Source organism: Notamacropus eugenii, chromosome 6, assembly GCF_028372415.1.
Source record: "Notamacropus eugenii isolate mMacEug1 chromosome 6, mMacEug1.pri_v2, whole genome shotgun sequence".
Lineage (NCBI taxonomy): Eukaryota > Metazoa > Chordata > Mammalia > Diprotodontia > Macropodidae > Notamacropus > Notamacropus eugenii.
In genome coordinates, this window is record NC_092877.1 from 77,031,416 (window position 1) to 77,045,505 (window position 14,090).

Consider the following 14,090-nt stretch of genomic DNA (forward strand, 5'->3'; position numbering starts at 1 on the left):
TTCCATGGTCCTGGCGAAAAGGAGAAGAGAAGGGTCAGATGTGGGAAATTTTGTGGAAGTTGAGTGAGTAGCAGATTAGATCTGAGATGCAAAGGATGAGGAATGAGTGGAACCATGGCATCACCCAAAGGGGAGGGTTTCAGGAGAAATGTGAACAGTCCATTTTTCACTGTGGTTACTTACAGTTGCAGGCAATATAATTCATTCAAGATACCCTGTCAAAAGCCAATGATGTGAGGGAGAGATGGAGAAGGCTTGCAAGTAGACAATTCTAGCTCACAGTTCTGACTTATTCCCTTATCCCTTAGCATTACACTCCAAGGCAAGGGTACTAGGGTAGGAAGCAAAAGCTATGAAAAGCTGTACAAGAGAATTTGACTTTTACATTTAGTCACTTTTTAATATTTTCTTTCATTTCTACTTCATGCATCTCTTACAAAAACTAATTTGGCAAGGATTAGCCTCAGTTCTTATAAATAACACTTATTCCACTTTTTCTAGAAGCATCAACTGCATTGATACGAGGATGTGGGTCTGTTGAATGTCAGCAACAGGAAAAGGGTGCTAGTATGTGTCAGGGGGACAGAAAGATCTGAGTTCACATTTACCCCTTATGCCAGAGGCGTGACTCTGAGTTTCAATTTGTTCATCTATGAAATGGGGACAATGGTCCCCTAGTATAGTTTTAAGGTACAAATGAGCGGAATGTATGTAAAATTGGCTTTGTGAATTTTAAAGCACAAATCTAGTGTCGGTTATTATTGGATACCAATGGAGTTTTTTTTAATCATTTACGAAGTTTCACAACCAAAAAGGAAACTAAATGAAACCCAAATAAGCTTCCTCAGGACCCTCCTCAGGGACTAACATCTTATATTTAGAGAAGGCTTTAGAGCACAATTATAACTTGATTTTCACAACAGCTCTGGGAAACAAATAGGAAAGAGATAGTTATCTCCATCTCAGTATACAAAATTTGAGGATGACAATGTCCCACACTTTTTACAGATGAAGAAACAAAGGTTCAGAGCCATGATTCTGCTGTTATGTGAGAGAACCAGTACCTGAACCCAGGTTATCTTACTCCAAGACCCAGTGTTTGTTTATGTGTTTGGTTGGTTGTTTGGCTACACAACAAAATCTCTTCTAGGATTACTTTTCAGCTTGAAAATATTCTTTCATTTATTTGTCCAGGTCCACTCCCTCCCCCAAAAGCTTAATTTCAAAGGCTCAATTTCTCTTTCATAATCAACTTCTCTAGGTAACTGTGATACAAAGGAGAAGGGGAAATGACAAAATGGATGACAAACAGGGCCCTGGAAAAAGACAGCCCTTGATACTCTGGAATCTTGCTGTGTTGTATTCTTCTGGATGCCTGTGTTACTATCCAAGGCCTTTCCTGTGTCATGTCTTCAACACCAAAGGCCATCCAGACAAAAGGTCTGGTGAGAGGTTCCATCCATTAAGGCTCAGGCAGCTGACATGTTTAATGCCCCTGTAATGTAAGATCACATCTCTGCCAGCAAGCACCAGTTCTGTAACTTTCCATGGAGAGGTGGACCTCTTTCTTGTTTCTTGATGTATAATTACACATTTAACTCTCACTTGGATAGGGCCAAGATTCTTTTTAAGAAGAAAGAAAGGAAGGAAGGAAGGAAGGAAGGAAGGAAGGAAGGAAGGAAGGAAGGAAGGAAGGAAGGAAGGAAGAGAGGGAGGGAGGGAGAAAGAAAGAAGAGACAAAAAGAGAGTTGGGGCGGAAAAGAGGGAAAGAAAGAAAGAAAGAGAAAGAGAGAAAGAAAGAAAAAGAAAGAAAGAAAGAAAGAAAGAAAGAAAGAAAGAAGGAAGGAAAGAAGGAAAGAAAGAAAGAAAGAAAGAAAGAAAGAAAGAAAGAAAGAAAGAAAGAAAGAAAGAAAGAAGGAAGGAAAGAAAGAAAAAGAAAGAAAGGAAAGGAAAGGACAGGAAAGGAAAGGAAAGGAAAGGAAAGGAAAGAAAAGAAAAGGAAAGAAAAGAAAAGAAAAGAAAAGAAAAGAAAAGAAAAGAAAAGAAAAGAAAAGAAAAGAAAGGAAAAGAAAAGAAAGGAAAAGAAAGGAAGGAAAGACTAACATTAGAAACAATCTGCAGAGTTCAACAGCTGGATCACATTACACGGAAAGCAGCCCGATGACTGTATAACAGGCAGCTTTTGTGTCTTCATGAATAACATAATGTGCTGGGTAAATGCTTTTCCCCATTTAGAAACAGGTAGTTAATGGGCGCTGAAGTGATCAGATGCTCTGTACCCCCAAGGTTACTTCCATCACGGGACTGGGTAGCTCAGGGCTCATAAATAAAGCATCGGATCTTCTTTTAAGTCCGGTCAGATAAACAGGACTTACACCATGTGACTAGAGACTGTAGTGAGATGTGACACTGAGACTGATAATTCCGGGGCCTCTTGGAATGTGACATTTTGCACACAGTACACTGAGTTCATAACCCAGTGGCAGTCTCTGGAGCCACCATCTCTGAGGTTTCTATCATCTCCTTGACTCAGCTGTGGCATGAAAAGTATGCAACTGGGTTGGATTTCAAATTATGCAAAGCTTATTCTTTACTATGTAAAGGTTAACATAAGACATATTGGCAAATTCTAATTCTAATCTAACAATTTATTATTATGAGGGCCACACGCATCTTGACAACCTGCTGACTGATGCAAGCCAGTGCCTTGGTGCAGATTTTGGACAGAGCTGGGGTTGACTTTGATGGTCAGAAAACAGCTGCTAGACAACCCAAGACCACAAGATTGAGTGAGGCGGAGGGAGGCCTGGGAGAGAAAAATATCTATTCTTTTCTTCAAATGTTCAATGCAATTATATATCCCTAATATGAGATCCTTTAAAATCAACTGTATTTAAATTGTTACTAATTTATTGTTTTATCATTAGTCTATTTGTTTGCTGATAACTCTCCACAAATTATACTGTCTCTGAAATATTCACTTACAAAGCTACACACTCATATTTATTCTTATTATTTTTCTGTAGCATTACAGACCTCATCACTGAATAATTTCTTAATGAGGACCAAGAAAATGCCTAAATAATTTTAAAATAGTATATATAATATATATATATATTTGGGGAGTGTCAATCTATGATTTTATTTATGTAGAAAATGCCCATTGAAGAAACTCCTTTCTCTAATGCAGATCAGCCACCTATTAAATGGATTTTGAGGAGAATGTTTTATATTGCATTGGATTATGAAATGGATTTAATGATCACTGTAATATGAAATGAATTTATTGATCCACAAACCCATTGAGCTAACGATATTAGAAAATTGACTGGAGGCATTGAGAAGAAAATGACTTTCCCTAGATCACATAGCTAGGACATGCCTGAAGCAGAATTTTCTGATTTCTAAGGCTCCCCCTCCCTTCACTATACCTAACTGATTCTCAATGCATTCAGAAAAATGATTGAATGCTCAAATGTGATGATTTATAGATATTACTGGTCTTATCTTAGTCTTCTCATTGACTTAATAAATTAATCAAGCATTTTTTTCTTGCGATAAAGAAAAACCATCTTCCTCAAAAGCACTCCAAGGGTAAGCATATTCCCTGCTCACTTGTTACTGTGACCTCTCACTATGACTTTTTCAAATGGCAAAGATGAATCGACAGAATTGACTGTACAAGTGGTCAATGAATTTGTTTCCTACCATCATCATAGAGCAAAATGATACAGTGAGTGGCAGAAGCCCTGGAACAAGAGTCAGGGGGTCTTTGAAGATTGCCTCTATTAGTTACCACCTATATAACCTTGAACAAGTCACTGGAAAAAACAACACCTGGCTTCATACTTCCTTCCCAGTTAAAATTCTCTGATCTTAAGAAATCTCTGACTATCTTTCCCTTTCTGCCTAACTCATTACTTACTTTAAACAGTTGGGTGTCACATCTGCATATCCTATTCTTTTGAAATTGCTGTTTTGGAGAAATAAAGTGGTATACCCATAACATACAAGCAGGAACTCTGAATGCTAATGCCAGGTCTGGTGCAGATTTACTGTGTGGCCCAGGGCTGCTCATTTAACCTTTCTGTCTCTTAATTTCTTCATCTGGAAAATGGAGATACTACCTACTTCATGGGGGTTTTGCAATAACTGGTACATATGGGTACAGTGTTTCAAGGTTAATGGATGAAACTGATATTGAAATGCAAAGGAGCAGGAAAATGTGTGATTCTATTGAGAAAATCAGGCACAGTAGTATACTTCTAGATGGATACAGAATGCATAGGATTACAAAGCAGCAGCCCTAAGGTCAAGCGTTCCAAACCACATGACAAGTGCAGTAAGCCATTAGAAACGCACCACCTGGAGGATCAGATTGTTATTCCTAAGTAGAGTTTAGAAAACAAATAAAGAAAAGGGTCAGATGCACACATTTATCAAACACCCTTGATATAGGTCTCATATTGACGGGCAAACAGCTGCATTTGGAGGTAGATCAATAAATCCATTTCATAATACAGTGCAATCCAAAACACATTCTCCCCCAGATCCATCCATCTATATATTAGAAATCCATCCTGCTTTGCTTTCAGCCTGTCAAATGTCACAACAGAGTGTGGAAGCCAGGTTGCCAAGTCTATATCCTGAACTAAATCCCAATGGAAACCTCCCAGATATAAATAACCACTATGAACATACAGAGGAGAGAAACAGCTGTAAAGTTTCTCTCTCTCTCTCTCTCTCTCTCTCTCTCTCTCTCTCTCTCTCTCTCTCTCTCTCTCTCTGAAATCATAAAATTATTCACTACTAAGAAAAATCTGAACACAGAATGCTTAGCCATTCCAATTTTCTAGTCCCTGGGACAAGGATGCTCATCTCTCCATAGTTCTAAAATTTGAGTTTTAATCCCTGGACTCTTACAGAAGAGCCCCCAGAGAGAAATAAAAACAGCTCTTTTTACTTTCTGGCATCACATTTAGCTATGACAATTGAGTTTCATCAATGGACTGATTCCATTAAAAGGTGGCACACACACCTCCTTTTTTTTGAAAGCAGAAGAACAGATCTCTTTGAGTTGTGAGTTGAATGCTGAGCCTCTCAGGAATTGTGGGTAAGGAAATCCAAGTTTAATTAAAACCACAAAACAAAAAACAGAACACCAGACCAGCAAGGGGCACTTCCAGGAGTTTTGAGGAGAGGCAGATGAGAAGAAAAGAAAGAGAGGGAGGAACGAAAGATGTCTCCTGGGGAAAGACTCCTGTTGCAACAGAAAGAGACCATAACTAGGGGAGCAGTGAGTTGCTAAGTGGACACAAAGTGATCTCCATCACTCTCACCTACAACCTATTTTTCATTATTCACATATGCCTGGCTTTTCCTTGGCTTTTAGGGAATAGCTGCACCATGTCTTTCCACCCCTTGTTGATATGTGCTCAGGGCTATAAATTCATTTTAATTTTAGGCTAAGACAAATAAAATTGTAAGATAAATCGGCCACTGTTGCTGCAGCATTAAAAAAAATCAAATATAATTTATTTCCTGGAATTATCTGTTCTTTCTAATTATCTTCACCATATCCACAGGAGACAGATAGGCAGCAGGGAAAGGTGTCCCTCGACATACAGAATAATCTGATTCCTAAAAAGTTAGTTGTAAATTCAAATTCCATATACAGTATTAAAACTTATTTTCCTATTGACTTACATCAAAAAATTTGCATTCCTGGGGCATGATCTCGTTGAAAGCTGTCCTCGTACAACAAAAAAAGAGGGGAAAAAATCAACACAAAACCTTGCAGAGCAGCTCAGATCACAGCTTGGCTACTCTGCACACACTCAATGCCAGGCTGCTTTTCATAGCAATGGCCCTGCAGGAATATGGGAGAGCTTTCACACTCTACCCTCCCCATACCAAACTAGTCCAGCCTTCTGATTAACCCTTTACTTGTCTCTTCCTAGAATGGTTTACTTTGGTGCATTTTCCCATATTTTTTTAATTTCTCTTTTAAAAATGGATGGAAAATAAAGTAAAGAAGAGATGTAGCTAGGCATCTCCATCTCACAGTCTCAATATCGAAAAACAGAGGCAAAAGAGACAAAGGGGGCTTCTCAGAACTGGGTCCTGATAAGACTTCAAGTATTATTTGTAAATAGAATTGATAGTCCTCAACTGGGGCATAATGGATGGTGGAGTATTTTGTTCAAATCCCCATTTTACAGATGGGGAAGTTGAGATGCAGGAAGGATAATGGACTTGCACCAAGAAGCCACCACTTGTCACTGGGTTCTGAGGTCCCTTGGGGGCTGCTGCAATGTGGATATTCTAGTAGCTTGGCAAAGTCCCAGGTCACAAAGGACAAAGTGATCCTCGAAAAAGAACTGGAGAGAAAGAATAAAACAAGGGACCAACCTCAGGTGAATTACTTTGTTTTTGTGAGATTCATTTTCTGTATCTATAAGAGGAAGCATTTGAATTCGGGAATCTCCATCTGAAAAACCCTGGGTCTATGAGTACAAACTCCCACAGGAGATGATAAATGATTATGCCCTTCTGGGTGGGGGGAGAGACAGAGGAGACTGTTTGTCCAGGGTTCTTTCCAGAAGTCTGGAAACGTAGGCACAGGGTACCTACTTTGCTCTGTGAACCCTATTTTCTGACACTTCCTGTAGAGTAGGACAGAGCTGATATCTGTGCAGGAACTGGCAGCACAAAGTGACACAGGAGACTTTACCACTTCTGAAAGAATCCGTTTGGGGACATATGATGTGTCCTTGCTTGGACACTGGTTTTCAAACCATGTAGAAGTCACTTGGCTTTATATCTCTGACCCCTCAATTTCCTACTCTGCAAAAAGGGGATAATGAGACTTGTGATATCCTTCCTTATGAGTTACAGTGAAAGATTTGCTTTCTAAACCTTCACGGACCATAAAAATGTACATCAGTACCTCCCAACCCTCTTCCTATTTCTTAAACAGGACTAAGCATGCCCTACCCTCTTTTTCTTATCAAATTGTCATGACTTTTTGTTGTTGCTCCTAACTCTATATGTCATTACATACAATTATTAGTTATAACTGATTTTTTTCATGAAGGTCTATATTATAAACTATGTATATGAGTCAAATCTAGATCTTCTTCATCTAATAAAACATCAGTTCTTTGAGGATACTGAGCTATTTTTCGACTGTCTTTGTAATCCTAGCCTAACATAGTTGCCCTGAATACAGCAAAAACTTAATAAATGTTTGCAAAATTGATTTGAATTCATTCATCCAACAATAATGTCAGAATAACTCCCTAGGAACTGCTCCAATTTTGTTTATTCATGTTGTACTAGAACTGTTGGGGCAATCAGGTGGCACAATGGATAGAGGACTGGGCCTGGAGTCAGGAAAACTCATCTTCCTGAGTTTAAAGCTGGCCTCAGCTCCTTATTAGCTGTGTGACCCTGGGCAAGTCACTTAACCCTACTTGTCTCATTTATTCATTTGTAAAATGAGCTGGAGAAGAAAATGGCAAACCACTCCAGTATCTTTGCCAGGAAAACCCCAAATGGGGTCATGAAGAGTCAGACATGAGTGAAATAACTGAACAACATCTAGAATCAAGTGTTGCTTTAAAGGATGGGTCATCAGCCAGTCTTATGTTCTTAACAAAGAGCAAGGATATCATTTTAACAGTTTTTTGTTTTTTGCCTTTTATCACTGTTGTACTTGAAAGATAATTTCCATAAAGTATCATTCAAAAATTGAAATAACTTAAATAATCACATAGCAAAAAAAGCAAAACCTTGGTTCTCTGGAAGCTTAAAAATATATATAACATTCTCAATAGCAGTTCTCCAAATAGCTGAGGGTTGGTTTAATGTTTTACCTTTGGATTTTTTTACTTTAACCATTTTGAATAAAAATCTTACCAAATTTCCTTGCCCTTTTAAAACAGAATAAACCAAATATAATTAAATACTTTCTGGATGAATGAACGTCAATAATATAAGCTTCAATTCCTTCCCAGTGCTGTAACATGGTAAGACTTTCCGAGCCCACAGATGTCTAGAGAATGTATTGTCCTTTCACCAAATGGCCCCAATTGCTGTCAATTACTTACAATAAGAGCAGTCACAACAATATTATGATTCTCAATTCTGCAGAACTCTCACATTGCCATATTACCTTTACTTTTAGAAGTAATAGAACTTTTTATTTGAAAAAGGCTTCAAAGATCACCTGATCCAATATACTCATTTTTTACAAATTAGGAAACTAAGGCCCAGGGAGTTTAAGTTACCTTTCTGAGGTAACAGAGGTAGTAATTAACAAATGTAATCACCCAAATCCTTTTCTCCAAATCCAATATTCTTTTCCACTCTAAGACATGCTGCCTCGAGGACCACTTACACTAAGCCTTTCCTGACCATCCTACATGCTAGGGACCTCACTCCCTAACTACACTGCATTTAACTATATAATATTTTCCCCAGCATATTTATTCTGTGTATACTTACATACGAATATACTGTCTCCCCTAATAGAATGCAAGTTCCTTGAGATCAAGGATTGTTTCATTTTTTTTTGTTTTTGTATCCCTGGCACCTACTACAATTCCTGGCACAGAATCTGCACTTAACAAACATTTGTAGATAGACTGCCCCAACTATTAGACTACTTCCAGGCATAAAAGGCCTTCTAGAAATTCATTTTCATGGGAATTTTATTATTTAAAAACCTCTTCTAGAAAAAGAAGCCTTTAGATACAGCATCTGGGGATTTTTTTTTTGAAGCTTTGAGAACTTGAGGGTTTGTACCAGCAGCTGTCTCCTAAATAAATCCAAATTAATCAACTAAATATACTAACATACCAGCAAAAAATTGAAAACACAGTTTTTTAATGCTTGGAAACAAATTGTAACTAAACAAAACAACAAAAAAAGATGCTCCTTTGGAATCTTTGTTTTTTTTTTTCCTCAAAAACTAATTACTTGCAGCTTCAAAATTCTTTAAGTAATTTATTTAATCTAAAAAAAGTCCTCTTACTATATGTGTTTTATGATAAGAAACTGTGACATCTATAGAGACCAGGTGTGGGAAGGGCCTTCCCAAGGCTTTGAGTATAGTCCTGGGAATGGACTTGGAGTTTTCTGCTCAAAACCCAACATGGTTGAGTGAGAAGAGAATTACCAGGACAAAATTGGCCATCAGAAAATGGACTTTGACATGGGCACTGAAGGGCTGTGATCTGAGGCACGGGAGGGAAAAACCAAGGGTCTCTAAAGTGAAATAAGTGTAGTGAAAAGAGGGCTTTATATGAGTAGGGATAAGGGTAAAGATTACAATAAAAAGAGGCTTCCTCTTAACCCTTATCAAGTGAGATAATATTTATAAAATGCCTAGTGTCCTACCTGGTACACAGTAAGTGCTTAGCAAATGCTTGCTTCCTTCCTTATGGACCTATATACAAGACTACCATGATCAGAAAGATCAAAGATGTCTTTGCCCAGCTGTTATGAACCCCCAAATAGAAAAATCTTAAGCCAGAAGCTGTCACCATTTCCAAAGAGATAAACTGCAAATTATCTTCAAGGGAACATTAAATAGATGTAGGACAAGGGTTCTTAACCTGGCTCCACAGATTTCAGGGGATTCAAGCACTTGGATGGAAAAGAGCTACACTGTGATTTTTTACTAACTGCTGACCAAAATTTACCATTTCTTTCACTTATGAATCTAGGCAACAACCCACAGTAATATTAGGCATCATCAGACTGTCAAAGGGATATGAAATTCTGTATATATATATATATAAAATAAACTTAAGAACTTGTACTCTAGGGTAATTTTTGAAAATAAGAATAATGATCCAAGACTTGTAGAGCTTTGGTTAAGCCAAAAAGAATTTTCAAAGAGGAAGAGCCCACCAAGGTCACATTTCCTAACGTGAAAAGTATTGTGCATCCTTCATGGGGAAAGGGAACTGAAGGCATTTTTTGTACCTTGAAGTCTTTAGATGAAGTTAGTAGGTCTGTAAAGAGGTCTTCTCAGTAGGAATTCTTTGCACAGAGCAAATGCAACTCACCTTTATAATACACTTTAAGGTTCAGAAAGCACTATTCTCATGACAACCTAGAGACATAGACATTCCAGGTATTTTACAGGTGAGAAAACTGAGGCTCCGAGCAGCAACTTGTCCAGTTACACAACTAGGAAATATCTGAGTCATTTCTTTAAACTCAAGTCCAGTGATTTCCTGAAACAATCACCAGGTTTGGGGAATGAGAGTGGCAGCCTGTTTCTCAGTGAGTGGACAGAAGGGTCACAAAGTCCTACTCCAGGCAGTAGTTTTCCCCTGCAAGAACGGGCATAGGTCTCCCCATAGAAATGAAGATTCCAATTCATTGTGAAGGTACTTGAGCCACCAATTCAAATGACCACTGATCTCCTGCTTCAGTTTAGCTGTTTAATAGAAGCATGCAAAGGGCATTTTAATGGAATGATACTGTACTCCAAAGCACAGCCAAGTCACACATTGGGGGCTTCCTACTTAATTTCACCTTGTCTAAATATACCCAACTAAAAATAACCTGAGAAGGAAAGCATCTCCCTGCCACAAGCCCAGCAACTGAATGCGGCATTGTACGTGATGTGAAAGAATGAGAGCCTACCGCTCAAAACACTGAGAGCGAGTTTCAACACTAGCAGCTTATACGCTGTGATGAGAAAACAAAGTTTCCGATGATCAAAATTCCATAGTGTATTTAATAATGTAATTATCTTATTGTATTAACAAGTGCTTAGGCACAGAAGCAATTGCTGAGATGTGTGTTCAAATTGGAAGTGCAGAATTTCTTCTTTCCCACAGCTGATTACTTCTTACGGTCCCAACCATTTTTCTGGGATTATGGAAATGATCCTATTTTTAGCCTGTTTCTTTCAGAAATACAAAGCCAATCAAGTCTTCTCACCTTGCCATTCTACCCTGGGAATACATGACCCCAGTACAAATAGGCAATATTTGTGGGAAGATTTCTGCCTAATCTTGATCTTTCATTTTTGTTTTCTTTTTTTTTGGTCTAAGTTTCCCCCCATCTTTGGAAATATTCAAAAACACACTAAGCATAAAAACAGGTCTACAATGTTCATCCTGCCAATAGTATGAAAAGATATATTTTTGTGCATTCATTCAGTTAGACTCTATCCCAAAGGGCTTGTATATTATGCTTTAAAATCTGAGCTATTCCATCTAAAATACGTATGTTGTCATAGCACCATGTACTTCTACTTGCATCAGTCAGGTATCTTGGTAAATAATACAAAAAAATGATCATGTAAAAGTAAATATCCTGTGCCATTTCTTTAGTAGCTTTTAGGTTATCACATCCTTTCCTATGAAGCTCTCAGAGACAACAATTGAACCAAATTTCTCGTTTCTAAAAATGTATCCAATAAGAAATATAATGGATTTGGGGCAAAGGGCCTGAGTAAGAATTCCTGTTCTGCTATCTAGTAACCGTGTAACCTTGGAGGGAGGTAAGTTTGGCTCTCTAGGCCCTAGCTTCCTCATTGGTAAAAATGAGTTATCATCAAGATTCCTTTCAGCGATGAATATGGTATTCCTACATCACAGATCTAGCCATATCTTGGTTCCTCTTCAAGAACTTTCAATGGCTCCCTACTGTCTCTAGAATAAAATGCAAATTTCTTCTAAAAAGTTTGTCATTTAAACCATGACATCATCTAAATCCCAATATCTTTTGGATTTCCTATCCCTCCCAGCCGAGCACTCTACATTTGCGCCAAGCTTCCCTACTTAATACTCTGTATACATAATATTCCATAACCTACCTCCAGTGAGGGATCTTTTGTGATTCCCTCCAGTTTTTAGTGATCCTCATAGAAATTATTTTTATTAATTTTGAGTGTATTTTGTGTTGACTTTCTGTGTATATGCTGCACACATTCCTAGTGGGATGTAAGCTTTTTATAGGCAGGAACTGTTTCATTTTTGTCCTTGAATCTCCAGGGTCGGGTGCTAATACAGGGCCTAGCACCTAACAGGTGCTTAATAAATACTTGTCAAATTAAATTCAATTGAATACATGCTCATTAATTCACACAAGCTGCTATACCTCCAACCAACAGGAATTTTACTCGTTAATTATTACTAGCTGGGGAACAATTCCTATGCTATCCCAGTTAATGGGTTATCTGGATATTTAGGAAAGACACTTCATTCATTCATGACTAGAGCATCTGTATCATTAAAAAATATCGAGAAACAATTGAGACAGCTTAATTTGGATATGGAGCCCAGGCCCTTTTCTCATGTATTCGACAGTATTTAATTAAGGTATAAAGCCCTTTTGCATCTATTATCTCATTTGATCTTCAGAGAATCCTGGTGAGGTAAAAATTATCCCCACTTTATAGATGGGAAAATTGAGGCTCATTCATCCAAGATTCCAGGGCAGGTTACTGATGAAGCTGGGTGTAAAACCAGGTCTTTTGATTCCTAGTCCAGTGATCTTTCCACAATATTTATCTTTGCATCAAGTACGATATCTGCCCACCGAGACTGACACAGTGACCCTCAGCAATCATTCTCTAAGATTGTGAAATGGACACTGGAGAGACTGAGCTATAGGAGCCAGTTTGTATAACAAAGGGCTTTATCTTCATCAGATATGGACTGGCATCGGGCAGATGAACAACGTGGAATCATTAATTCTGTTAACTACAAAATGAAGGCTAATTTCTCACTTTGCATTCACAAAAGGAAAAAAAAAGGTTCTGAGCTGCCCCAGTTCTCTTCTGCCCAACAACATTTAGTAAACAGGCTGCCTCATGTTCTACTGCTTGAACTCATTCTTCATATCTCACTCTATTATTTATGCACTCAGCTTAAAATAAACAGCCACTCTAAAGGAGGTGAGTTGGCTCACTTAGTGTAAACTTGTTTCAGTCTGACAGTTGCTTTAGAACGTCAGTAAACAACTTGAATTCACTTCTACAGAATTAGCAGGCTATGACTGCAGCGGCTACATGAGGCCAACTTTAACCAAGACTACATCTTCCTGTCTATGACCAGAACAATTAAAGCATAGCCATTTGATAGCTGAAACTCAGAATCCTTAACCTAAGAGCTACAAGAGAAGGCATCTCACTCAACCAATTCATTAAAAGACTTTTGTTCAGATACCATAACTTCTAAATCTGGTAAGAAGCTTCCTTGCCCCCAGGGTATGGAATAGTGACTAGAAATTCTGACCATCGGATTTCAGAAGGGATACTGACCATATCAGTATCATTCAGAGTTGAGCAACAAGACCAGGTAAAGGAGAGAAAAATCACGCGAGATGAGGAACAGTTGAAGTATTTAAGGGTATTTAGTGTAAAAAGGGAAAACTAAAGAAATTTCAAATGTTGAAGAAGCAGAAGACTTGTTGCATGTTACTCCAGAGGGCAGAACTGGGATCAAACTACCAGTAGACGTAGCTGGCATCACATGCAGAATTTCCTAAGGATGTTTAGGAGTGGCTGCCTTTGTGAAGAAGCGAGTTTTCCATTGATCTGGAGATGCATGCCAAAGCTAGATCCATTAGGGAAGACACAGAAGGGATTCTTGTGGGCTAGGAAGTTGGACTAAATATACTTTAAGGTAACAACCTATGACTTCATGAACAGTTTCTGGCCATAGTATTTATTCTTGTCTGAAAATTCTACTGCCCTTTAAGGTCTCCCAGGGTCTCCCAAGTAACATCATTTAAAATCCCTTAGGTCAAGGGCCATGTTTGTAATCAACCACTCTCAGGTTGTGAATACCTATAGACATACACACACACATACACAAACACACACACACACACACACACACACACACACACACACACACACACACACACACACACACACCCCTTGGTCAACTAGTGAATTTAGAGAAAAAAATATGCAATTCAGAGAAGAGGACAATGGCCAGAGGAACTGTTTTAACTGAGAAATAGTTTAGATTATCTTTGGCTTAATTACATACAACACAATGACATAACATTGGGAGGCACCAGTTCTCAGGCACCTAGTCTATCACCTGTTTGGT

General features: G+C 38.3%; 1 protein-coding gene across 5 annotated transcripts in view; it reads right to left on the bottom strand.

Annotated features, from left to right (window-relative positions):
• The window catches only part of PPARGC1A (PPARG coactivator 1 alpha), a 779,791-nt gene that overhangs the window by 562,584 nt on the left and 203,117 nt on the right, over window positions 1-14,090 (bottom strand). The gene's annotated exons all lie outside the window — the stretch shown is intronic.